Below are 27,230 nucleotides of genomic sequence, written 5' to 3'. Positions count from 1 at the left end.
CCTGGGGTTCTCTAACGTGCATTTAAATATAAGCACACGGGCCTCTAGCATTTCGCCCCCATCGAAAAGCGGTCGCCGCAGTCGGGATTCGATACCGCGACCTTCTGGTCAGCAGTCAGACACTATATAACCACTAGACCACCATTGCGGGTCAAGCATTAAACTCGTCGTGTAAAGTCAGAAGTGTTGAATTGGTGGACCGTACATGAGTGCAACTAAAATATACAGCGTCGCATTTCTCTGCGCATTGAGTGCGAATACATGAACTACAAAAGTTACGAGGTGTTGTGTATGTTAATTGCACTACTTTGCTTTAGCCTTAAAGTACGAGCAGAGAAATGACGTAGGCGTAACCGTGGTACTTTCAACCACACTCCCTTTTCGTCGTGCCCAATGTTTTACGCGCTGCTGTTCTCGAGAGACACGGAGATGGTTATTAGGGAAACAAGAGAAGCAAAAGTTACTATGGACCAGTGATGAAAATCTTCGCAGGTCTACGAGAGATATACTATAGCAAGGTCGACAACTGGGCTACTTGGTAAGTTTCCATTATGGTTAAAGCAGCGCAAACAACACGGGCGAAGGAGGAGGAGACAAGCACTCGTTGCGTCTCCTTCTTCGTCCGTGTTGTTTGCGCTGCTTTAACCATAATACAAGAGATAGTCTCACATTCGTATATAGCACAAACCGTGGCGAATACATCGCATACGCGCATGAACTTCCATATACAGGATAAACTGCTATAGCTGGCGCATTGTAATCCCTGTACACGTCCTCATTTTATGCTTGTCTACTTGAACCAATATGCACTCCACGTATGCTATCTAACAGTAACCAACAAACGACCTAGTTTTCCTATCTCCATACTAGGAAAGGGCAATTGCTGCATACAGGAGATTGCCGACGCTGAAGTGAGACATAACGATAGAACGAAGATTCGAGCGGAAATTTGCCCTTTTCGAACACTATAATGTTACACACACATCTATAGTGCTGCACTTACCACGATCTCGTTCATGGACACTCCACATGGTTTCTCATGATCCTGAAAGCGTATTGCGCAAGTATGCAGCAATAAAAACGACGCTATATATGCCGACGGGCTGCTTTCTATATATATACCGGTACAATTGGCTGCACCGTTCGAGATTTAAGAAACGTGATTAGAAAGAATTTACTTCGTTGTGTATAATTGCAGGCTAAACCTTACAGCTCAGAGAACACCAGCGAACCTATGCGAGCACTGCTCGGAATCCTCCCATATTTTATAGCGCCCCCGTTTCGCATTGACGACAATAGCCGACGCTGCAGCGGACGGATGTGGCATGTCACATTCGAATTAAAAGGTCACCGACGCCGCTCTGCAGGCCCATATGCTCTCTTCAAGCACCGAAATGTGACAGAAGTTCATTCAAGGTTGATGAAGAAATAAAGAGAGAAAGTGCGACTATACACAGGAAGTTGGCACCTCAGCAATTAAGGTGGCTGAAACAGTCGCACCAAGTGCGTAGATGTTTATTCTCAGGCAATGCGGAAATCAATACAAGCGAAGTCGCGCTGTTATGACGCATTTGTGGGGGGGGGAAAAACCTTCATTTGCGTCATTCTAGGAATACGGGTTATCCCATTGCAAACGCCCGCATGCGTTGTTTAAACTAGAGTTTACGAGGACACAAGAAATGCCACTTCCTACCCATCTATCCTCATTTTCTAAACATAAAACATCCTAATTTCCTAGAAATTGGTAAGCGTTTTTATATCGCGACACGATGATCAAGTGATACCACGCATATAGTCACTCACAAATGAAACGCAAAGAAATTACGAAGGAGGATGAGTTTTGCGAGTGAACTCGATAGGACTTTCTGGGACTATATGGTTGCGAAAGATGGTTTAGGCCTAAAAAATGGCGGGCAATCAGAAATCACGCATACCTTATGCGTACCGGAGGGGAAGAAAAAAAAAAGAAAAAAACGCGGTTTAGTTAACACCAAGTTGTTCGAATTTCAATTGTCAATGACTACATATATCGCATCGGATACATTCAAGACAAAGTGAATCTACAAGAAGGTTACGAAAAAATACATTTTTAGTCTGCACCCCTATTATACCACCACTTTGTACAGTGTGACCAAACAAGTTTTACGATGTCATGCTAACGATATAAAAGGTCCAGAAAAAAGGAAAAAAAAACGCGATGGAATCCTGCACCGTATATAGGCTATAGCCACCATACCTGCACTGCTGTTGATCACTCGAAGTACACACTGCCATTTTTTTTCCCCCAGTAATGGAAGCGATGGCTGATGAAACGAACAGGGTTGTGTTTGTCGAACAAGCCGATGATGTGGAAGCCGACGATGTGGAAGCGTACCTTCAAGTACGCTTTTCACGCTCCTAATGAACTCACAACGAGCCGATATGTAAGTCGCAACGCATTCCGTGCACAGCCGTCTCTGAGTGCTGTTCAAAGGCTTGGTGTCTTGAAACACGGCACTTTCTGCACGGTCTCTCACTCCCTCTCAACGGCCAAATAGTCAACTCATCAGTGTTTTTTCTCGATCTTCTGTGTTTACTCTAAAGTTATCGCTATTGGGCTTCCTCGAGCGTGACTGCATGAGCGTGTATTAAATCTTATTTTACAGCAAACATTGTGTAGTACACATCACGGCGAAGTTTCTAAGCTTTCACTCGCGGCACAGCGTTCATCTCCAGCAAAAAATAAATTGGCACTTTCTCGCGAACTCAACGCTTGCATAAACCATCGCGTTCATCTGATCGTTCTCTAAGAAGCCTTCTTGGTGCTTTTTTTTTTTTCCTCACGGGGGTCCTCCAGTGCGAAGCGCGCACCACCGTGAGAAATAAGCGTGCATGTCGGCTTATCGCCAGGTCCACTGTGTTGTCGCGTTCTCGCCCACTTTTGACCCACGAAAAAAAAAAAAAAAATCTCGTTTGTCCTTGCACGAGAAAGATGAAAGATAAGAGAGAGAAGAGAGCTGCATGCAGGCGCACCATATGGCACACTCTCAGTCTCAGTTTGAAGAGCGCATCCGAAAGCACGGACAGTAGAAGAGCGGGAAGGATGAGGGAAGGAATAAAGAAGGCTTGCTTTCGGCTAGCGTGTTTACCGTCGCCGCCCTTGGAATGGCGCGCCGTGATTAGGGCGTTCCATGCACCAGGCGGCTCGTCGCGCGCCCTCTGTCCCGCAGCAGGGTCGCCGCTTCTCCATGGGTGGATGACGTGACCACGCGAGTGGCAGGCAAGATCACGCCACCGACCGCTCGTAACGCCCAGATGATTCTGCACAGTGTGTTCTCGCTCCCTCTCTCTATAGTTCGCCTCGCCGTTCAATGAGCGCTGTTGCACGTCACGCTGACAGGTTCGCGCATGAAGACGATTGAGTTAAATGTCTGTGCAGAGTCAAAACGTCACGAAGAAATTACGTCTAACGAATGGATCGAACCAATTTATATTTCCTGTTTATCTTGTCCAGGAACGCAGCAAATGGCGGCCGGTCGTGGTCCACACACACACACACACATATATATATATATATATATATATATATATATATATATATATATATATATATATATATATATATATATATATATATATATATATATATAACTTAATGACTCAAATGAACGCTCAATACCTTTAGCAACAACTTAGTACTTAAAAACACAGATGAATGCATTTTACGCTTTTTTGATATCGGGCGCACGTCCATACGATCTACAATGGGCAGCTAAATGAGAAGCTACAGCAACTACAAAAGCACTTAGATATATAGACGAAGGTTCTCTTGTAACGCGACAAGGCCCTCAGTATGGCTCGGAATCATGAAGCTATATAACGTGGAAAGATAAAAGTGGGAAAAGAAACTCAGTAGGATTTAAACGACCCATCGATCTATGAACGCGTGCACTGCAGCGGGTGCATCGCTGTATACAGAGATCAAGGTAAACGTCGCATACTACTCAAGGACGACTATACATAGATATACATGCAACGTCGTTGTCGTTCGCCATTGAACTTTGATCGCTTGTGTATGTATTTCGAGGTGCGGTGGCCTCCGAAACACGTGCACAAGCGCCACCGCTCTTGGAATACATATGCGACGTGAAACCAGGCATAACATTTACAAGCATCAAAGCTGCCAGATAGGGCACTTGTAAGGGCTTCCATCTCCCAGCTTCGCATTAGCCCAGGGTAACTAATGAAAAGTTTCTCATCTCAGTGGACTAGTGAGCGGCTGTGTTTTTCCTCGCTCTATGGTGCTTATCATCAAACCGACATTACCGTACCGACATGTTTGCACAGCGCAAATGGAACGAGGACAGAGGAGAGGACACAACACAGGCGCTGTGCAAACATGTCCATATTGAATCATCAACTAGCCTAAGCTACCGTTCTCTTAAGTTACCAAACCGAGGGCCTAACAAAATGCACGTGGTCGAACAAAAACAAATCCAGTTTCGATCGCTGGACCGCTTTCGCCGCAAAAACATTTGTATGGTAATATATGTGAAGGGCTTTATTTTACCGGCAATACATTCCGTGTTTTTCATTTTTATGCTCTTCTTCAGTGGCCTGAGTACGACTGTGTGCTTCCGCTATCAATACAATAAGCAGCTCGTTGAGACATGTGATAAGAAAACAGTGCTACAAAGTACGGGTGCTGCAACCATCTATGCGGGTGCGAAAAACGATAGGCGTCCGCGGGGTTCTTCATTGTGTGTGTGAGTGGGAGGGGGGGGGGGGGATTCTCGCCGCAAGATACAGGGGCCTAAAAGAAGCGGTCGCCATATAAAGAACACACGCAACATTTCAGTGAAATATTAGCTACTTTAACACCATAGAATGAAATGTATTGGTATGAGTGGCACCAATATAGACCGAACCAGAGTCATTGAACACGAAGGTTTGGAACCACGCGCCCCACAAAACGCTATACTTTATCGCAGCAGCGACCTCCGGTAAATGTGTGCGATGTAAAGGGTGGTACAAAGTTCCCAGGCCGCGCATCCATTCGTTTAAATGGTATAGCGGCCTGGGAACTTTTGACCACCCCTGTACGTATGTCTAGGACCATAGGTAGGCAAATAATGTGGAGCTCACTCAGACTCACTCAAGAAACATATCTTGCTCTGAGGACTCGCTCAGACTCAGACTCGCCAAAATTTTCCTCAACCTGGCTCACTCGGACTTAAACTCACCAACACTCACCGACATTCACTAAACTTTTTCGTGAGCGAACTCACTCGGAGTCAAACTCACCAACATATTACTTATAGCCGGACTCACTCAGGCTCAGATTCGTGGCGTGACCTGAGCCTGAGTAAGTCGACTCATGAGTCCGTTAGCGTAAAATGAGCTTTTTAGGGGCTTGCTCCTTATGCGCTCGGGGCTTGTCCATCGCCGTAGCCGGGTTTGTCCATCACCGTAGTAACCGCTAGTTCTCATTGTTCCCGCTAGCTTGGCGTAACACAGGACACGGGGAAAGTATAACCATCTCAGCGCACGCTCGCGCGTAAGAGAAGTCGTCTTCTTCGTCCTTCGAGCGCCTTGATGATATCAACGCAGGCAAAGCCACATATAGCATAGCTAACTGAAGCATGCGGCGCTCGCTCTACTCCGGCGCGTGCTCTAGTTTGATAGGAGACCGCCGGAGGGCCACAACTGCGCGCTTCCTCTCTCTTTCGACGGTCATCAGTCAGTGCGCTTCGATACTAATAACATGAACGAAGAAGACAAGGCGGCGGAGCGGAGGACTCGCAAGGTAGCAGCAACGCGGGCTCGCGCCAAGACCCTGCGGTGAGAGCTCGCGAGGCCGAAGAAAGACGTCAGCGTCGTGCGGACCCCGAGATACAAGCCCGCGAACCCGAAGCAGCACGGAAGCGGCGGCAAGAGAACTTCGAAGAGATACGGGCGCGGGATGCAGCGGCCAAACGCCGAAAGCGGTCGCTACCTGAAGTTGGTGGCGCCGACGCACGCTTCAAGACCACACGTTCGGCCACAGCTGCAAGGTCTGCGACCGCTCGTGGTTCGACAACAACCTGACCACAATCGCTACTGTAACAACGTGTCACGTCTTTATCTGACAGTAGAGGAGTTGTACGGAGCATTCACGGTTTACCCGATTATCTCATCTCCGAGCCAGCTCCTCTAACATCATTCACTACGTGGATATGGTGGGGATTTTTTTTTATCGTGGTGTCAATGCTATTTAACGCCAATGCCTCACATCACCAGTGCTCTACGATACGCCTTTTGATCTTGTACCTTCCAATACTTGTTATCAGCGGTTTTAATCCAGTAAGGACATTTTTATGTAATACGCGACTCACACGAGGTATTTTTATCAAGAACTTGTCGTGACAGAGTTCGCGGGGGGATGCATAGCACCCCCTGCCCCCTAACTCACGCATCTGATCAATAAATATTGAAGTGGCGCATGAACGCTCATGCGTTGAGATATGTGTGAGTAGACTTGAATATAAACGTAGGCCGATATAAGACTGATAGTAATGCTTAAGATGAGTACACAGGACCATAGGTCGTCAATAGAAGGTGGAACTCACTCAAGAAACATATTTTGTGCTTAGGGCTCACTCGGACTCAGGCTCACCAATATTTTCCTCAACCGGACTCCCTCGGACTCAGACTCGCTAAAATTTTCCTCAGCCGGACGCACTCGGACTCAAACTCATCAAAATATTACTCACTCAGACTCATGGCCCTATCTGAGTGAGTCGACTGATGAGTGCGTTTGCCGACCTATGTCTAGGAATAATAACACTTCTGGCATATATTATGTTGTTTAGAAGTTAGTCGAGCTCCGTGTTCGCAAACGAATGAAATAAAGCACGAACGAAAGAGAAAGTATCCGTGTACAATCCACTGCAAGACGCGCTCATTTCGATACGAGTACACGTGTATATAACGCGCGTCCGACACATATTCTCTTGCTGTCACCCTATCTGCTAATTGCGCGCTTATCTAAAAAAAAAGAAAGAACAGGAGCCCTTCGCCTACCGGGATAATGGGGGCAAGCGTGTGCATGTCTGGTCTACTATACTTTCTTCCTATCGCATTGCGCAATGCTTTCTCCTAACTTTTTCCATCCTCCATGCCAGGTTTCTCGCCTATGACGCCACTAACAGAATCTTAGTTACTAAAGATTCGCTTAAAAGTGAAGAAAAGGCTCGACGACAACTTGTATACTTGCCGTCACGACGGCGCATCGGCGGCGCTAGAAAGTGTGGAGATAGGTTTAGCGCAAAGCTTACCCTACGAGGCGACCGTGAAGAGACGCGACATTCTCCACTGCCGCAGCGAACAAAGACGGTACGGCCGGGTTCGTCGACTCCGGCACGGCGCAGAAAAGACACTCGAGGCAGGATGTCAACAAACAACACGGGTTTATTAACCCAAGATGCAGCACAGTACGACAGTCACGGGCTTGCAGGCCGTAAAGGGAACTCCGCAAGACCGATCGAGTACGCTTGCCAGCGGCGCTACGACTATCACACAAACGGGCAGCAGTCGAGCACACAACGAGAAGCCGCCTGCTAGAGCAGCGCGTCAACCTCTCATGCTAGCCTGAAAGCATCTCCCGCGGGCAAGCCCGCGCCCGACAGAAGCGAGCTCAAGGGGGAAGGGGGTTGTCACTGGCGGCCAATGAGGACAGGCGTTGCGCAGTGACGTAAGCTAGCTCGGTGGCGTGAGCATGTGAGCATGTCAAGGCATGCCCGGACGCGCGCCCGTGCGCCGGGAAGCCGACGCATGGCTCGCACCAGACAAAGAGGCCTGGCGCTGCCGATTAACGGCGGTCTGCGGCGCTCGAGCCACGCGGGGCCCACACACGCGCTAGCTGGGGAACGAGGCGCCAAAGGGGAGGGCGCGCTCGATTCCCACATTCCCGGCTAGCTCAGTCGGTAGAGCATGAGACTCTTAATCTCAGGGTCGTGGGTTCGGGCCCCACGTTGGGCGCCAGTTATGTGGAGATAGGTTTAGCGCAAAGCTTACCCTACGAGGCGACCGTGAAGGGACGCGACGTTCTCCACTGCCGCAGCGAACAAAGACGCTACGGCCGGGTTCGTCGACTCCGGCACGGCGCAGAAAAGGCACTCGAGGCAGGATGTCAACAAACAACACGGGTTTATTAACCCAAGATGCAGCACAGTACGTCAGTCACGGGCTTGCAGGCCGTAAAGGGAACTCCGCAAGACCGATCGAGTACGCTTGCCAGCGGCGCTACGACTATCACACAAAAGGGCAGCAGTCGAGCACACGAACGAGAAGCCGCCTGCTAGAGCAGCGCGTCAATCTCTCGTGCTAGCCTGAGAGCATCTCCTGCGGGCAAGCCCGCGCCCGACAGAAGCGAGCTCAAGGGGGAAGGGGTTGTCACTGGCGGCCAATGAGGACAGGCGTTGCGCAGTGACGTAAGCTAGCTCGGTGGCGTGAGCATGTGAGCATGTCAAGGCATGCCCGGACGCGCGCCCGCGCGCCGGGAAGCCGACGCATGGCTCGCACCAGACAAAGAGGCCTGGCGCTGCCGATTAACGGCGGTCTGCGGCGCTCGAGCCACGCGGGGCCCACACACGCGCTAGCTGGGGAACGATGCGCCAAAGGGGAGGGCGCGCTCGATTCCCACAAAAGAGAAAGGCCGCTACGGAAGAGCTAGACGACAACGACCGCATTGGCCGCGCCACGCCACCGTGTGTGTTAGCGCAGTGTCACGGGAAGTCGTCCTTTGCGTGATAACCGCGCGCGTGGCCTCTATAGCGTTGTTGACGCTCGTCGACCCCGTCTGTGTGTACAAAGGAAAGGAAGGCGAAAGGCAGGATGCGGCAGCTGTTGCAATGCGACGTCTAGTCAGCTTGCACTGCGCGTGACGACGGAAGTGAGGTACAAGTGCGAGAGGTGAGCGGCTGTTGTGTATGCACCCTCTCCGGGTGACTGCCGCTGCATGCTCGGTCGGGTGCGCACCGATGAACTCCAATGACCAGGGCTTAAAGTCAGGGGGGGGGGTAGCCTGGCCACCCCTCCAGTTTTAAAGGAGGGGCTCGCCCCCCCCCCCCCCCCCCCCCTCGGCTGTCCAACCGTGGCACTGTGGCACCCGTTTGACAAGTGCCGGAGTTGATTTTTCTGGCAGTAGTGCTTTGTGTGGGGAAATTATACTCTGCAATTTTCCGAATAATGATTTAATCGCGATTATTTGCTTGATGGGCGCCAGCAAAACAGAATAAAACAGGTTTCGTTGTACTGCTGAATGCAGTTTACCGAGATACTGAACACCACGGGCAACGCCCCCAGAAACCACGAGTCACCACCCTGTTCGACAAAGCTTCTTGGCACGGCACACTGTTTCACGAGGCACCTGGGCGTGAAGCTACCTGCTCGTGAATCGGTAATGATTCACCTTGGCCTATTTAGTTTATCACTCAATTCTAATTCCTTTAGTTGTGCATTACAGGTCTGCTGTAAGCACAGATCGGCAAGAAATGGGGAGCTCACTCAGACTCACTCATGAATGATATTTTGCCCTTAGAGCTCGCTCGGACTCAGACTCAGCAAAAGTTTCCTCAACCGGACTCACTCGCTAAAATTTCTCAGCCGGACTCACTCGGTCTCAAACTCACCAAAATATTACTCACTCGGACTCAATCAAACTCACTCACATCTCCATCTGCGATAGTCTGAGTGAGTCGAATCATGAGTTCGTTAGCGCATAATCAGGTTTCTCAACCATGGTGTGAACGTCAATATTTCGCATAAATGGTGCTCTAGTTGGCGCCTTATGATCTCATACTTTCAAATATGAGTTATCAATGCTCGCAATCCAGTAGGGACATTTTTATTGAAAGAGATGACTCACAGCAGACATTTTTATCAAGAACTACCCGTGAAAGAGCTTGCGTGGGGAGGCGGGGGGTTTTCATCTGCCCCTTGCCCCACCTCCGTAACTCACGCATCTTATCAATAAATATTAAGCTGGCGTATGAACACTAGTGCTTTCAAGTATCTGTGAGTCGACGGGAGTATAAAGATGAGCCAACATAAGGCTGATATTAATGTTGTAGTTGTTCAGATAAAACCATAGGTCGGCAGAAAAGTGGGGAGCTCACTCATACTCACTCAAGAAATATGTTTTGTGCTTAGGGCTCACTCGGACTCAGACTCACCGAAATTTTCCTCAACCGGACTCACTCGGACTCCGGCTTACTGAAATTTTTCACAACCGGACTCACTCAGACTCAAGCTCACCAAAATATTACTCACCCGGACTCACTTAGAATCAGACTCACGGCTCGATCTGAGTCTGAGTGAGCCTCTGGAACCACACTTGAACACTGGAACCACAACTGACATTGCACCGACAAGGTCCGACATTACACCTACACAGGGTCTTTTTCCAGAGCAGTTTCTAGACCAGGCGTGGATCTGCGGTAGAACACCCGACTGCCATGCAGAATGCTTGGGTTCGATTCCCGCTGGGATCCTAATTTTTATTATTTGCATTTGTCGGGTCAATGCTGCCGGTGTTGGTTTTTCTTAACGCTCTCGCATTTAAATTATAGGTGTCTGTTCTCGCCGTTCCTGGGTAGATATAAACTGTCGATCACCTGTAGCGCATAACCGTACACCGCGGCCCGTGGTAAACGGGCATGTGCCCCAGGTGTCTGGAAGAAAGGGTTTGACTGCGTACGCGACAGGATTTTCACGTTATTCATGTCATGACCAGTCATATTAGACAAACCCTCTTAACCTCCCATGCCAATTTTGGTCAACACCAAGCTCAGGAGGCGATCACGATCGAGAGCAGCCAGACGGAGGCGGCTATATAGATAGATAGATAGATAGATAGATAGATAGATAGATAGATAGATAGATAGATAGATAGATAGATAGATAGATAGATAGATAGATAGATAGATAGATAGATAGATAGATAGATAGATAGATAGATAGATAGATAGATAGATAGATAGATAGATAGATAGATAGATAGATAGATAGATAGATAGATAGATAGATAGATAGATAGATAGATAGATAGATAGATAGATAGATAGATAGATAGATAGATAGATAGATAGATAGATAGATAGATACAAACGCTCAAACTGCCTTGGGTTCACTAAGAAATGCTCCGCATTTAAAATTAAATGAGAAACAATTTTCTATGATCGGATGGGATTTTAACTTACGCCCTCTGCGTGGCAGTCGAGTATTCCACCAGAGTGGCATGCTGGTGCTTGTAACTTCCTTCCCAAAAATACTCTATACAGGTGTCATGTCGGGCAAGGAGTCATGTTAACATATGTAATATAGCGTGGCAGAAGAGTAAAATAACAACCTGGCATCACACAATGCGAATTGCGCAACGAGTCGCACGTTGACTCCTTCCAACCCGTTACGAAGGGTTCAGCGATAATTCTTCATCGTCATCAGCCACAGCACAAAGTGCTCATAATGCCATACAGATGTGTATCGGGTACCACGATTCTCCGAAAAATGACGAAAAATGCCACAGTGTCTCCTCCGCTACTTCAGAAAAATTACGGTAATTTATGGCGTAGTGGGTACCTCGCATATGTACTTGTATTAGTTGTCCGAAGAGAGTCTACAACGGGCTCTAAAAAGGCCGCTCTTCCAGCTTTCGCTGTGACTGTGCCGCGTGTTCCGCGCAGGCCTAGCGATTTTTTTTTTATCATAACAGCGGATTTTTTTTTATCATAACATCAGAGGCTACGCTCAATGACCTGCTGCTTCTGCAGATCGTGCTCACTTCCTTGACGCAAAGCAATCAGCCCACTACAAAAAATCGTAATTGACTTGAGAAAATAAATACCATGAATTTGAAGGGTATACTGTTTGTGCTATTTGGTAGCAATCCGTGTTCCAGTTACTTCCGCTCTGAAGAACGTGGGAAGAACGTGTTTTACCACTGTCCCACTTCCGTAAGAGGAGGGCTAGTAACTACAGCACAAATGAAATGTTTTTTGTGATTACCTTAACTTCAAATTTTTGCATACACACAAAAAAAAAAAACGTAACGAACCGTTACGGAACTTTTTTTTTTTTTTTTCGTTTCGGAACAGAAACGGAACGGAACTTCTTGCGGTGGAACGAAACTAAAACCGAAACGAAAAACATTTCGTTCCGACACCCTGTAGGCTGCATTTTTTTGCTTTGAGCCAAGCGTTAGGAGGTGAATCGACGTGTTTTTGTAAGTGTAGTAGTTGTGTATTCCGATCGTGGGCTGACCAGGAACGTCGACTACACTAGCGTTTGAAGGGTAACTTATGGTCTGACGTAACGTCAGAACTCGCGTTAGAGGACAGACGCCAATATTATCGAAACTAAGTGCACTTTATGGTGCAATCATGTGCATATCATGCGTAAAATTCGTTAATGTATTCTTCCGGGGCCGAGCAATGCTTCAATATAGCTTGCTAAATCATAGGAACACAAAAGTAATGTTTATTAGACTGCTATAAAAGCAGACTCGACAGTGGAACTACAATAGACGTTAAACCTGCATTACGCCTATACGATAGAAGTAAATATGTAATGTTTATCGCTTTGTTATAAAATTACATAGCCAGCACTACAACCACAACTGACGTTGCCCTGACATTACGCCTGGACGGGTTCTTTTTTCCAAAACAACTTCAAGACCTCGCGTGGCTCTGTGGTAGAATACCTGACTGCCACGCGAAATGCTTGGGTTCGAATCCTGCTCGGATCCTGATATTTATTCTTTACATTCCTCGGGCTGACGCTGCCGAACTCGGTTTTCTTAACGCTCTCGCATTTAAATTACCAATGTCTGTTCTCGCCTTTCCTGGGCAGATCTAAATTGCAAATCACCTGCGCGCATACCCGCATACCGCGGCCCGTAGTATACGGGTACGCGCCACACGTGTCTGGAGGAAAGGGTTTGACGACGTACACGACCGGGGATTTTCACGTTACTCATGTCATGACCAGGGAGTCGTATACGTCAAACTCTCTTACCCTCTTGTGCGAATTTTTGGTCTACACGAGAGCACCCAGATAGACAGATTGATGTAAAAGCTAGAAACTGAAATGGTCGCCCTTCGTTTTCTTCGCTAACAATCGTCCTTTCTCTGGCAGAGTTTCCCCGGCTCTTCTTTAAGTCTATTTCTTTCTCTGTTTTTGTATATTTTTCTGCCTTTCTTCCCTTTCTTTCTCTCTCTTTCTATCCTTTTCTCTCTCTCTCTCTCTCTCTCCCTGTGTACTCTTTCTTTCTTTCTCTATACTATACAAGACTATGCTATGAGCGTGCCTGGAGAGCCGAGTGGTTAGGACGCTCGCCTTCGAATCGTGGGTACGCGGATTCGAATCACGCCTTGCCAAGAATTTATCTTTATATATCTCTCTCTCTACTCGTTCTCTCGCCCATTGGAGTTATTGCATTCCACGCGTACAAATCGGCCGTACACTTGTTCTAGGAGCGAAGCAGAAGATGAAGAGGACGAAAAGAGCGCGTGGCAGTTCGTGATGATGATGATAATAATTTCCGTTCGCGACTAACTGGGCTTCTCTCAACCTAAACAGCTCCGCTATTAGTAGGGTTTACATTTCGTGTAATTGTTGATGGACTGGTACAATTACAATGTAATCTTGCTATACCAGTGGAGACGCACTCGCGAATTAAATTCGTGAATAGTTATTGAAATCGCGCATTCGCTTCTTAAAGGGACACTAAAGAGAAACAATGAATCGGTTGAGATCGATAAATTGTGCTCTGAGAACTCTAATGTCGTCAATTTCGCCGTCATAGGCTTATTAATACAGGAGAAAATAAAGTTCGAAGTTTCATTTTTAAATTTCGCGCGAAATCTTCCCGCGTGACGTCACGAATTTCAACGTGTATGTATCGTATTCTGCGACATTGGCTCAACAAAATTACCCCAAACTTGGTATGTTAAGTCTATGGCCCCCTCAGAGGACAATGTATTTCATTTTTACCGATTAGGAACTATGTAGTCCCTATTAGGCGCCGTCAAAACATGTGACGTCACGGCTAATCGTGCGGAAACTTCAAGGTGGCGTCGCCACCCACATTTTGTTCTTGCGCGTTTTCTCGCTTACTAAGCGTCTTCTCCCAGCAAGCTTGATGTTTTTGGTATCGTGAAAGAGTACTTTATTAATATGAGAAAAATCGTTTTGCTCTTTAGTGTCCCTTTAAATATTGTTAATCAGAGTTTATGCGCGAAAGCAGAGACGATGCGGCACCTTCATCCACTTGGCTCTTTCCCAAGCACATAGTACACTACAGTAACTACAACAGAACGGGTGAGCGGATGTTAAATGCACGCGACGAACAATAACCGCCATTAACCTTGCCACTGAAGGACGCTCAAAGCGGCTATTTCATTGTCCCCCCAGCGTGTCAGTATCTCACGTCATCGGTGTACACATATATAATGCAAGGTTAATGGCGCGTCCGCGCTCGGCCCAAAAATGTGTTTGAATAAGCAACTTTCGTTTCGTTGATTTTATTATTTTCACGCGATACTATAGCCGTTGATTCCACAGTCACTTTTGCAGCTGCGCGTCGAGCGGAACAATTGATCACCCGTAGTTTAACTGTATAAACTCGTCTTAGCGATATTCCTTGGTACATGTACAAAAATCTTAATATGACAACACTCGTTCTCCTTCTCGTTATATCAAATGACTGGGTTTGACGCAGTGACGCTGACATATAGACGAGAGAAGTTAAAACAAAATCGCAGCTGCCAAACTGCGAATATGAATAACTTTTTGAATAACTGACTGATTATCGATTGACTGGTTTCAACCACATAGGATCCGTTAGCGCGATTCTAAGTATACTACGTGGGCGTTTTTCTTTTCTATAACCTTCAAAAAATGCGGCCCGGCGCAGACGGCAATCGAACCTGCGATGTCGTGCTCGGCAGCACATGTAATTGGGTAACCGCACTGGTAGTTCACGCACAAATTTGGTAAAGCAAGAATCGGTGGTAGTCGCATAGGCTGATTTATAGGACCATGCCGGTCCTCGAGTCTGTTTTTATTTCCTTTATCATCGGGCCTCCGCATTTGTTGCGTCATTATGCAAATGCCGGAACAACTAGGAAGTCAGTTACGTCGCTCGCCGCTTACGGCGCGTGCACGTAACAGAGCTGAGACATCGCCTGAAACAATGATTCTACTGCCGGCTTGATCGGTGGCACCGCTCTGCTGATTGCCGGCTGGCTTTCAACAATCAAAAGTAACATTTCTTTTTAGGGGCGAAGCTCCTTAGGGTGTGGGTCGTTCCCTCCTCTGTAGTAGTAGTAATATGTATGTAGCCAGCTCTAGTTTAATGAATTGCTCACTAGATGGCGTTTCATGTATTTCTTAGAGCTCTAGTTTAATGAATTGCTCACTAGATTGCGTTTCATGTATTTCTTAGAGTTGCTGTTTAAAGATGACAGATGGCGCTTGTATAATGCGAATGGCGCATGTCATTGAATGCCTGCGATCGTAAAAGGCGCTCGCTCTTGGCGCGCTTTCTCTTTCGCTCGGAGTCGCCGGATGGAGGCAGACAATTAAGGCGCTCGCTCTTGGCGCTCTTTCTCTTTCGCTCGGGAGCGGCCACTGGTAAAGCCGGGGGGGGGGGGGGGTTCTAATCACCTGCATTTTACCGATCACAAAGCGGTGATAATGAAGGGACCACGTAAACCAACAGTACAATAAAAGTTTGATGTTTAATATATACACGGTGCTTCCCACTCCTCTTTATATGATGTACTGGGCGAATTTCAGGGAAGAGTTTCACGGTTTACCGATGATTCCCTCCGGATCTCGAGCTTCGCCCCACTCATCATCATGCACCACGTGGATATGCTGTGATTTTTTTTCCTTCTGCCGTAAGTCACTAATAAATGAAATGAGGTTACCTCTATCTCCAGTTGAAGCGGCGGCTTCGCAATCCGTATACGTTTGTAACAGCGGTACAACGTCGTACCCGGCGCTTTCTACACACACCACTTTTGAGAAGATCGTTTTTTTTCTCCCGATGTAGACACGGACCACACGGGGCAGAGCACCACACAATCTATAGAGGAGGCCATTCGATAGACGAATGTTTACTACTCGCACAAGCCTTCATTGTCCAACTCAACGCGATCACTTTTTTCCCCCTCTTGCCTGCCAAGGTGGAAAGTGCTCCCAAAAAAACCCCTCCAATCACCCCGTTGGTCGCGTCACGCGGTATTCGTGACGTGTGAATGACGCGAAAGGGAAGTTCGCGTGCGCACGCGAACCCGGTTTTATTTCTCGGGAGAAAATTTCGCCGGCGTTTAAGTAAGGGCATGTATTTGGCAACTCTCCCGATAGAAAAAAAGAAAAATACCCCTCGACCGCGGGATTATTGTTTACCGGAACGAGAATGTGTACATAAAGAAAAATGGAAATAAAAAAGAAAACGAGGAAGAGGGCGGGAAGGCCAGCAAACGCCGTCGGATTTCAGGAAGACGCGATAAAAAAAAAAAAAAAAGAAAGAAACGGGAAAGAAGCGCTGAACGCTCGGAATTTTCGTCGCTCATACAGCGAAGCGCTGCCATGTTCGTTTGGAACCTCGCTTTGGCAGCGTAAGAGGAGGAGCATGTTTGTGAAAGGAGTTTGTAGCTGACGATGAATTTCCCTCTCTGTTGGCGCTCGTCCAGAGGCCAAAGCGCCGCGTCGAAGGCCTCGCGTAACCTTGGCCCTAGCTTGGCGTGACGCCAGCGCGCCGACAAAGCGACTGGTGGGGAAGAGAGAGGCCGCGGGTGAACGGCCCCGACCGGTATACCACACAACGCCGGCTCGTGAAACATCCGTTCGACGCTAACCGCTAACACAGCGACCCCGGCAAAAGCGACGTTGCGTAGTACCACTGGTAAAGCCGGGGGGGTCTAATCCTCCAAAATTTTTAGATTTTGCATGCGTATATATAATAACGCACACAATAAACGCACACATACAAACACACGCATGAACATATATAAAGTATGGTCAGACCCCGATGGAAAATATTTCTGGCTACGCCCCTGCGTATATAGTACGTACGTCGATGAATCAATCACATCCAGCTGGCCTCCGGAATGCTGAATACTATTCCGCGTTAGTCAACTAAGCAACTGCCCCCGGCACAGTATACATACGGCACTACGAGCGTTTTTCATTAGCCATTTCGATATACCTCAGCCCCCCCCCCCTTCCCCCCACATGGGCGGCGCCCTGCGTGACGGCACGGAGCAAGCGGAATAGTATTCCGTATTCCGTGGTATGGTATAGGCATTTCGCTGCAGCAAACACTGAGGAGTGAACGCCGTTTCCTATCGAAATAAGCACCGAAATCCCCACGTCAACATTTCCGTTTGCCTGATCAACACAGCGCGTTTAGTTTCACTGCGCTGCACAGTTGTTGCGATGATAAGCTTCCGCGGGGCAACGATATAGGCGCGAGTTTATATAACCCAGCCGGGAGCGCGGCTGCGTTGTTGCTGTGCTGTTGTTGTGGTCAGTTGAATGTAACCAGTGCGCTTCTCCGCAGCTACACTTGCACGAGAGGACGAGATATAGGTCCAGGAGATGACAGGCGGGCCGGAAGTAGTTTGCTTAGCATGCCACTGCGCCTAACGATACCCGAGTATGTAAGGTGCATACCAGCATGGTATTACGTCAGCATATACTGAATAGCTATCCTATGCAGCTCCGCGTCGCCACGAAATATACGTGACACCGAGAAAACCGGTTCGAACCTATGCAGTATACAGTATTAATTCAAAGTCGGTAAACGACAGTACAGAGCACGGTATATGAACGCTATACACTGCTACAGTGGTCAACTCTCATATCTATAACGACGGAGCGTCGTGCTCCGAACTGCACGAGTGACATCTACAGTTGAAAACTGGGCACCTCTGAGCATGCGCAGCCCCACTGATGCGCCTACCTTGCATTTTCGATCGTTGGTTATCACCGCGAATGCAACAATTGCTTTGGCCGTTCGATGCGCTGTCAACAGTTTATCACAAAAAAAAAAAGAAAGAAAAGGAAACGAAGCGAAGCGAACCGTTGTCAGCGCGCGATGAAAGCTATGCTGCGTGTTGATTTGCCGTTCGCGGTCACATTGTCCCAGCAGCAGATTTGCGTCCACTTATGAGTTTATCAATTGTCCCGCGCATTGTCGGTATGATATGATGCTGCGAACCGAGAATAAGTGCGCAGTATAAAACACGCCGATCCGGTGATTGCACACTTTTTTTTTTAGGCGTTATACGGTTGACAGCGCTTCTGACGGCGAAATCAGGTGTCGCGGCCGCGGCGATAACAAGGACGGAAATTACATGGCGAGCGCATCAGTAACACTGCGCATGCTCTGATGTGGCCCGTTTCAAGCTGTAGATGTCGCTCATGCAGTTCCGAGCACGACGCTCCGGCGTTATAGACATGAGAGTTGACCACTGTACATTATGCACGCTCATACGGGTTTCTAAAGTGTACGCCTGCCTTGTGGATACGCCATTTCTTATAAGGACGATCGTTTTACAACTTCCACTTTCCGCCACTTTCATCCGTGTATACAGAGGTAAAATAAATAGCGATAAATGACGGCGTGTCGAAAATGGAAACATTAGCAATCCTATAAAGGCGAGTTGCCAAAGGCCGTTTATATTTATGTTGCCAGTGCTGTCGCGCGCGCCGTTGCGTAAAGCCCTATGGTCACGGCCTTGATGGCACGGGGAAATAGATTCGGAATCCGCGGCCCAACGACGTCCTTGCAGCATCTCGTCGGAACACGCTATAAGCTCCTCAAGGCGTGCCGCGAATGCAGACCGCTCGAGCGGAGCGCTGTAAAAACACTTGTACTCACGCGGGAACAAAATTGTCTACAGCGAGACAACGGAAGCTGCTGCTGCCGACAGCGGTTCCATTGTTGCGAAGATAACAAGGACAGCCGTAAATGCAATTTGTTTACGACTGGATAGACGTGTTGTCGGTGCATGTATAATGTCGTCTGTATACACCAAGCGTCGGTCCACCTCGGTGGTATACAGTGGTTATGCTCGTCCGCTGACCCGAAAGTCACGGGTTCGATCCCGGCCGCGGCGGTCGCATTTCGATGGAGGAGAAATGATAGAGGCCCGTGCATACTTTGCGATGCCAGCGCACCTTAATAAGAACACCACATCGTCGGAATTTCCGGAGCCCTCTACTACGGCGTCTCTCATAATCGTATCGCGGTTTTGGCACGTAAAACTCCGGATATTATTATTACGCCAAGTGTCAGAGGGAGCCATTAAGTGAAGAAAAGAAATAAACTTCCTGCGTGCGATATTCACTGCCTACGGCGGTGATTGTACAGGGCCACGTATACCTTATTCTTAGCACCGTGTGCTGGTATAACTTGGTATTGTCTCAAAGGCAGATTTCTTGCTACGCCTTTTTTACTAATTAATATTGCTCATTACCCCTTAATCTCAATCGGAAAATTTGACCCGCTCGTCAAACAACTTGCGGAAATATTCTCAATACTTTCAACTTCATTTACCAGATCAAATCTGCAAAGCATTCAATCCCCACAGCGGGTCTAGGCGGTATCACTTTTGCCACCGCCTGTCTCATTTGGTTGACATTATTTATACACAGGGTGTTTCAAGTAACAACCAAGGATTTAAAAAAAAGTGGTTAACTGCAACTATATGAGACCAACGACATATGGTGTGCCGTCATCTGGCGCTCGTTAGGATGTCTATGTATTGCGCTTAACCAATTAATTAAATAAGACAAATCATGCAAAAATTTTAATACTCACTTTGGGCCAAGTGGGTTTCGTTACGTTGCAGAGGGCATTCCAAATGACTGATATGATTTTTTGCGGCGACGTACATGCTGCGTGATGATCTTTTGCGGCGTTTAAAAGAAAGTCCGCGAAATATGAAATAAAGCTACAGGACTGCGCCCATGCGCTACCGTATTGCAGCGCTATCGACCGTGCTTCGAGCCGTGCTCGCGGACTGTGGCGAAATGAGCGGCCGCGGCTCTTGGCATCGCGGCTTCACAGTGCGGAAGCATTTTTGACGGTGGCACACGGCAAGGAAGCCCCGTCGTCCCTGATAAGCGATAGGGGTCGGCGCCGACGGTTGTGTTTGTGACGATGCCGTACAGAACATGCCAAGAGGCAGAGAGAATATAGAATCAACTTTAATGACCAAAACAGTAGGTGGACGCGTGCGAAAGGTGTGAACGAAAACGTAAAAGGGCGAGAAGAAAGAAAAGCACCAGCCGATGGTTCTGACGTTTAATGACGGATCTCGCAACATAACGATTCCTTCGGTGCGAGCTCCTGTCTGCGACAGAGTGACCACAAAGCGGGGACGTATGCTTAATGTGAGGACTATAGGTGACCATAGGCTATCGGTGAGTACTAATAAATAGTTGTTGGGGTTTTACGCCCCAAAACCACATTATGATTATGAGAGACGCCGTATAGTGGAGGGCTCCGGAAATTTCGACCCCCTGGGGTTCTTTAAAGTGCACCTAAATCGAAGCGCACGGGCACCTAGCATTTCGCCTTCATAGAAATGCGTCTGCCGCGGCAGGGATCCCATCCCGCGATCTTCGGGTGAGCAGTCAAGCACCATAACAACTAGAGCACCGTGGCGAGTTATAGGTGACTACTCGACGCCACACCGTTTCAAAGAGGAAATCAGTCACGATCATCGTCAGAATCGGGGATCGATTCTACGTATACATACTTGAATCATTCCTCTCGCGTCCTTTCTTTCTTTCTTTCTTTCTTTCTTTCTTTCTTTCTTTCTTTCTTTCTTTCTTTCTTTCTTTCTTTCTTTCTTTCTTTCTTTCTTTCTTTCTTTCTTTCTTTTCTTTCTTTTCTTTCTTTCTTTCTTTCTTTCTTTCTTTCTTTCTTTCTTTCTTTCTTTCTTTCTTTCTTTCTTTCTTTCTTTCTTTCTTCTTTCTTTCTTTCTTTCTTTCTTTCTTCTTTCTTTCTTTCTTTCTTTCTTTCTTTCTTTCTTTCTCTCTTTCTTTCTTTCTTTCTTTCTCCTTCACAGCTAATCCCTGTTGTATTCTCCCTAACAGGAGGCATCGGTAGGCTCATCCAGTGCCGCGGAATGCAGCGCGTCGGCGCTCATCCATGCCTCCCTTACAAAAGAAAAAAAAAGAAAAAGAAATAAGAAAGAAGCATGACAACATCAAGAAGAAACCTCTTCGCCCAGTGTTTTTGCACTTATCCGAGCCGCGCTCTGCTATCACTGCTTGCTTAATTGTCTGCCTAAAAGCTGTTTGCAATAGACAGTCCTTTCCGCTGCATACGTGTACGCGTCGGAGGTCATTCGCTGCGGCCGTGATACACCTACATCCGATGAGCGCTATTACCTCGTTCACACGATGTTTTTGCACTGGGCGCGACGTGCACCGTGTCCACATCTGCTGCTAAGGCAACGCTCAGTATGCGCCGCACGCAACCAGAGAGAAGTGCAACTTGTTTGCGTTTACGTGTACCTAGACCGAGCCATGTCTAGCTTGTTCACGTATACTGCAGACGACCTTGTACGACCAACCTGCGCACAACAGGCCTTCGCCCAGTACGCCTTCTCGACATATAAAACATTTTTCATCATAGGACATTGTTCTCGACATAGGACATTATATCCTAACAGAGGCGTATGTTGCCTAGAGGTGTGCGAATAGTCAAATTTGACCTCGAATCGAATAGTGCCGAATAGTGGCCAAAAATATCGAATATCGAATCGAATATTGAATAGTATATTAACACGAAATGTGTACCGCCAGTTACGGCAAGACAACGGAAAAATCAGGGACGCTACGGCGTGGCGACAGTTTTATTACGCACTTGTTCGGGAGTGGCATTTGTTTCAGCTTTTATGGGCACGCAAGCATGCTGATAGAAGAGCCGCCATTCCACTCAGCAGCACCACTCGTAACCTCCTAACGACTAACAGAGGGGGGTACGGTAGCTAGTTTTCTTCCCCCGTGGTAGCGCAATACGGCTCATATGACAACGGTAATGTCGTGCTTCGTCGCCATGGGTGCTCCATGCAGGCACAAAAATCTTGGGAGCCCGTTCACGGCAGCGTTTTAACCGCGCGCCGGAACGATGGGAGTTTCTGAACGAGTGATTCGGTGCGGCAGTGGCGACTGCCCAGCGTGAACAAATTTTTACAAAGCCAATGACCGAGGGTTCCGCAAGCCAAAGTCGGGACGTTTTACGGCGCTTGCGGAATACGTGACCGAACTACACAAGAAGTCCGTGCCTTCGTTTCGAGAACCAAGTTGTGAAGGGCTTGACAGTTTTCTCGTGTTTTTCTACGTGCGGAAATTACATAAGCTCCTTTAAGATCAGCATGCGCTCGCTTTTGAATCAGGATGTCGGTGAATGTTTTAACGAAATGCCTACTGTAACGACATTAGCGTTAGTTTTAGCCGCCCCACCCTAACCAAGTTGCACCATTGGCCTTTGTCGCGTTTTAGATATTCGTAATGCCAAAATTATTCGAAACTCGAATCGAATTATTCGATTCGACTTTCGAATTCGACACTCGAATATTCGCACACCCCTAATGTTGCCGATGAACCTGAAGGGCACGTACCTATAGGGGCGACCCAGCCGACGTCGTCTGTTGCGACTAAAATGAAGCCGCTAATTAAGGCTGCGAAAGTATGCGGCCCAGGTGGTGGGGCACACACCGGACCCCCCCCCCCCCCCCAACCATAACTGACGCCACTAGATCCCGCATACCGTTTCCATTTAGACTACCCGTATAAAACAAACGTGTTTGTCTAATCGCGAACTAAATCTTGTATTGTAAATTAAAACAGCCTTCCAAATTACAAAAAAAAAACGAAAAAAAAAACGCCTTGGAGCGCAGGTTATCACGGCTTTAATCTCAAGCTACGATACAAAGCTATGCACGGTGTTTTCGCTTTATTTACCGCAAAATGTGCTAATTGCACAAGGGCAGTAGGTATAAAAATACGTAGTGCTGTTTACGACGTGGTAACGTTTCACGCAGATCATATATTACTGAAAGAACGAACCTAAATATCTATAAGTCGTTTAGCCGTCTAATGGGCGCATATTACAGGAAGTAATACGTTAGGGTGCCAAAAAATTGTTACGAAGGTATGGATTTATTTACAGATGAGATGAAATGGTTAAAAGGAAAAAGAGAGTAACTGCGGCTCAAGACCAGTCCGGTTCGCCCAACCACCCAAGAGCCGGCTCCACTACTCTTCCTCTTCTTCTGCGTTCCACACACTCGCGCGTGTCCCTTATATTTCCCCCGGGGCAGACGAAGCTCGTCGAGCGAGCTAAAGATGCCCATGATGGTACTGCTTGAGGCGAGCCACTTGAACAACTTGCGTAACGCGCGAACGCCGGTTACTTGCCGTCACTTGGGCGACAACGTATACGTTACGTCACTTAAACGAGAGACTATCACGAATGGGCCGGAATAGCTGGCTAGAAACTTCCGGTACAGTTTTTTTTTTTCGAACAGGAGTCCACAGCCAAACGTAGTCACCAGGAGAAAAACTTACAGGAATATGCTTGGCATCGTAGCGACTCTTACTTTGTTCTTGCGAGGACAACGTTCTAAGGCGCGCAAGTCGACGTGCTTCTTCGGCACGACACAACGTCTGAGCGATGGAAAGATCTTCCTGATGCGAGAAAGGTATAGTGTCGAGAAAACTCTGAGGGTTGCGTGCATAAAGCAGGAAGAAAGGTGCATACCGCGTAACTTCATGCTTGGCGTTATTGTATGCGTAAGTTACGAAAAGCAAGATGGCGTCCCAGTTCCTGTGGTCAGCATCAACATACATCGATAGCATATTCGTAAGAGTACGATTCGTCCTCTCGGTGAGACCGTTAGTGTGCGGATGGTAAGGAGTGGAGTGACGACAAGAAGAACCACACAGACGCAAAGTTCTTCAACAACGTCGGCGATAAATTGCCGTCCACGGTCACTGATGACTACCCGTGGAGCGCCGTGCCGCAATATGACCCGCGTTGTAGGAGAAAAGAATAGACGGCGGCCGCTGAGACAGATGTAAGTGCCTCTGTTTCCCTATATCGAGTTAAATAATCCACGTACACTACAGCATATCGGTGGCCGGATGGGGTCTTAGGAAGTGGTCCGAGCAAGTCGATGCCGACTTTTTCAAAAGGAGACGTCGGTGGTGAAATGGCCTGTAAATAACCTGCCGGAGCAGTCGTAGTTGGCTTGTGGCGCTGACAAACAGCGCAGCTGGCGACGTACTGTTTCGTGGTCTTCCAGATTTTCGGCCAGTAAAACCTCTCACGAAGTCGGTGTAGCGTACGTGCGAAACCAAGATGACCGGAAGTTATGTCATCGTGCATAGAACAGAGAACGACCGGCCGCAAGCTCTCCGACACCATTAGAAGCAACGGCAGACCGTCGGCTGAGTAGTTCCTCTTGTATAGCAAGCCGTTAGAAATTGTAAAATGCTTCTCTGGGGAATCCAGCGCAGCTTCCAGTGAGGGTTTCAAGGCAGGGTCGCGTTGTTGCTCGCTCTTGAAGTTGCTGGGATCGGGAAAGTCGGACGAGACAGAAACTAAATAGTCATCAAAGTCATCGTCGTCAACATTGGTGTGCACTGAAGGAAGGCGGGATAGGCAGTCGGCATCCGTGTGACATCGATTGCGCTTATAGGTCACAGAAAAGCTGTACTCTCGGAGGCGCAACGCCCAACGAGCCAACCAGCCAGACGGGTCGCGGAGTCCAACAAGCCAGCATATATAGTGAGTGATGGTCAGTCACTATCGTGAACTCTCGGCCGTGCAGATACGGTCGGAACTTCTGAATGGCGAAGACGACTGCTAAGCACTCGAGCTAGGTGACGGTGTAGTTCTTCTCTGCTCTGGTCAGTGTCCGACTGGCGTAAGCTACGACATGCTGGCGGCCGCTGCAGATTTGGACGAGGACAGCACCAAGCATAGGCGTATCTACCGGGAGGGGGGGGGGGGGGGCAAGGGGGGGCGCTAGCCTCCCACTAAGAAATGTTAGGGGGGTCGAGCCCCCCCCCCCCCTTCCGAGAGGGGTCATTGTCGGCTGCAGACTGGAAAACTAACAAGTGAGGCAGAGTTTAACTTGAACGCAGCAATAACGTAATTATGTAAAAAGTTTCCCACAATTCTGCTGTGACGACTGTCCTCCGTTTGTCATGACCACGCATTGTAGGCTCTCTGCGGTGCGGGCTGCCTATTCCACGCTTGCGCGTCTTGCGCTCGAGCATTGCAGAGGAGGCTATCGCTCAACAGGCGCTCTATAAGATTACAGCAATCTGTCATGATTTTATTTTGTTCGGCCTGGCCTGAAATTTTAGTAATCGGCGACGCAAATACGGGCGGGAACCAGTAAGCGTTTTATAGCGCGGGAAAACGCTCTCCTTTTTCAAGAGGTTTAGTTTCTTTCTTTCAAAACGAATAGCATCGCCACTGCTTCAAATCCAAATGCTGTGAGTTGATGAGTGTGCAGAAGTGTCGAGTATGTTAGTTGTGCCAATCCAGGAGAGCTAAAAAAAGATTCCCACTTTAGTCTCAGACTAGCCTGCTTCACAAGTTGCTTATCATATGGTAATAGCCTGCAGCTATCGTGGCGGCTTGTAACAAGGTAGTGGACTCGAGGCCCAGCTGTCACATTTTCCCCGTTACTTGATCTACCTCACCAGGGAGATGATCAGCGTCCACGGTTTTCTGGACTACGAAGGCTGCTTACCTGGAAAGGATTGTGTCTGTCCTTAATAATGTTTATTTCTCTATCTACCTCTCTGTCAGCAACGATGAGTTCAGAGAAAGTTGTATCCCCGCAAGAGCAGCTCAACATAGTTATACTACTACTGACAGTATCTAATATATACATATGAATCCATCTCGCCCGCTGCTATCAGTAGCCGCTGCCAATGTGATTGGTGGTCAGCCTTCTTGAATTACGTTCAGAATGAGACACTGTCTGGTTATTCCCCCCCCCCTCCCCCCCCAAAAATATATATATATCGCTATTGTTCAGCACAGTAATGCTGCTTATTGTGCACACTTCATTTTAACGCCGCGAGTTTTCAGACTTGTGACGTCGCGTAACAAGGAGGCGATTTCGTGACTCGCCGAAATTTTTTGACGAATAGCGAAGAACCAATGTCGAACAATACGCCGTATTGAAAATAGTTAATTATTTTGTTACGTAGTCATGCGTGAGTGGTAATTACGCGGTGGATCACTTACGCGTCCTTTGTTGCGTCGTGTTACGAGCAGGTGCTGTGAGCATGACCCAGAAAATTTCGACCAATCATTAACAGCTAACGGCCTATACGGAAGGAACAATGCGGTGTAGTTTAACGTTGTAATCGCCCACATTTTTGCGAAGACAATTTGAGCTTACACAGTTTACGTAGGCTATTTACTCGGAGTAGCCGGAGGGGGGGCCGTAAAGAGCCGCTTTACCGCTTTCCCGTTCACCCCCCTCCCAAGCTGGGAAAAGTAGGAGGGCAAGGAACGACACCTATAGCGTATAAATTCGTAGTCATTTACAATCCTATAGTATACAGAACCAGCTCAATGTGGTTTCTATAAATATTAATCGACTGAACTTGGTCTTCTTTAGGAAGACGTTATATTAGAGGGCTCTGACCGTAAATAAATTGGCACTCGGCTTATTCTGAAGACTTCTGCGAAGTACCTTGCTTTGTCAGTCATGTGTAAGAATTTAGGGTACTCAAGAGTCCCATAGCAGGTTCTTCATACTCGCAGTACTTACAACGCCAAACAGACTGAAGTTTGCAGGTGGAATGCTCAGATGAAGAACAGGTTAACGGTGGCTATACTTTTTAAACTTGGCGGTAAATTTTCCAATATGTTATTAAACACTCCTGCGTTGTCGCGGTATAGGGCGGCCCAGCCTGCACAATCCCTTTGTGCAGATTCTTCCTTGGTTTCAGACATCTTTATGAATAGAAAAAATCGCGTCAAATTGAGAGCAAATGCAGTTATGCAGTTACACACACACACACACACACACACACACACACACACACACACACACACACACACACACACACACACACACACACACACACACACACACACCCACACCCACACCCACACCCACACCCACACCCACACACACACACACACGCGC

The 27,230-nt window shown here is 47.8% G+C and overlaps 1 protein-coding gene and 1 non-coding gene across 2 annotated transcripts in view; one reads left to right on the top strand and one right to left on the bottom strand.

The window, feature by feature from the left end:
- LOC119382680 (uncharacterized) overlaps positions 1-27,230 on the bottom strand; it is a 46,566-nt gene that overhangs the window by 18,670 nt on the left and 666 nt on the right. The window lies entirely within an intron of this gene.
- Positions 7,926-7,998, top strand: Trnak-cuu (transfer RNA lysine (anticodon CUU)). Its single transcript has one exon. It is a non-coding gene; the product is annotated as a tRNA-Lys (tRNA).

This window comes from Rhipicephalus sanguineus, chromosome 2 (genome assembly GCF_013339695.2).
Source record: "Rhipicephalus sanguineus isolate Rsan-2018 chromosome 2, BIME_Rsan_1.4, whole genome shotgun sequence".
In the NCBI taxonomy this organism is placed as follows: Eukaryota; Metazoa; Arthropoda; class Arachnida; order Ixodida; family Ixodidae; genus Rhipicephalus; species Rhipicephalus sanguineus.
Note: the sequence above shows the minus strand (reverse complement) of the source record. Positions and strands in the feature narration are given on the sequence as shown.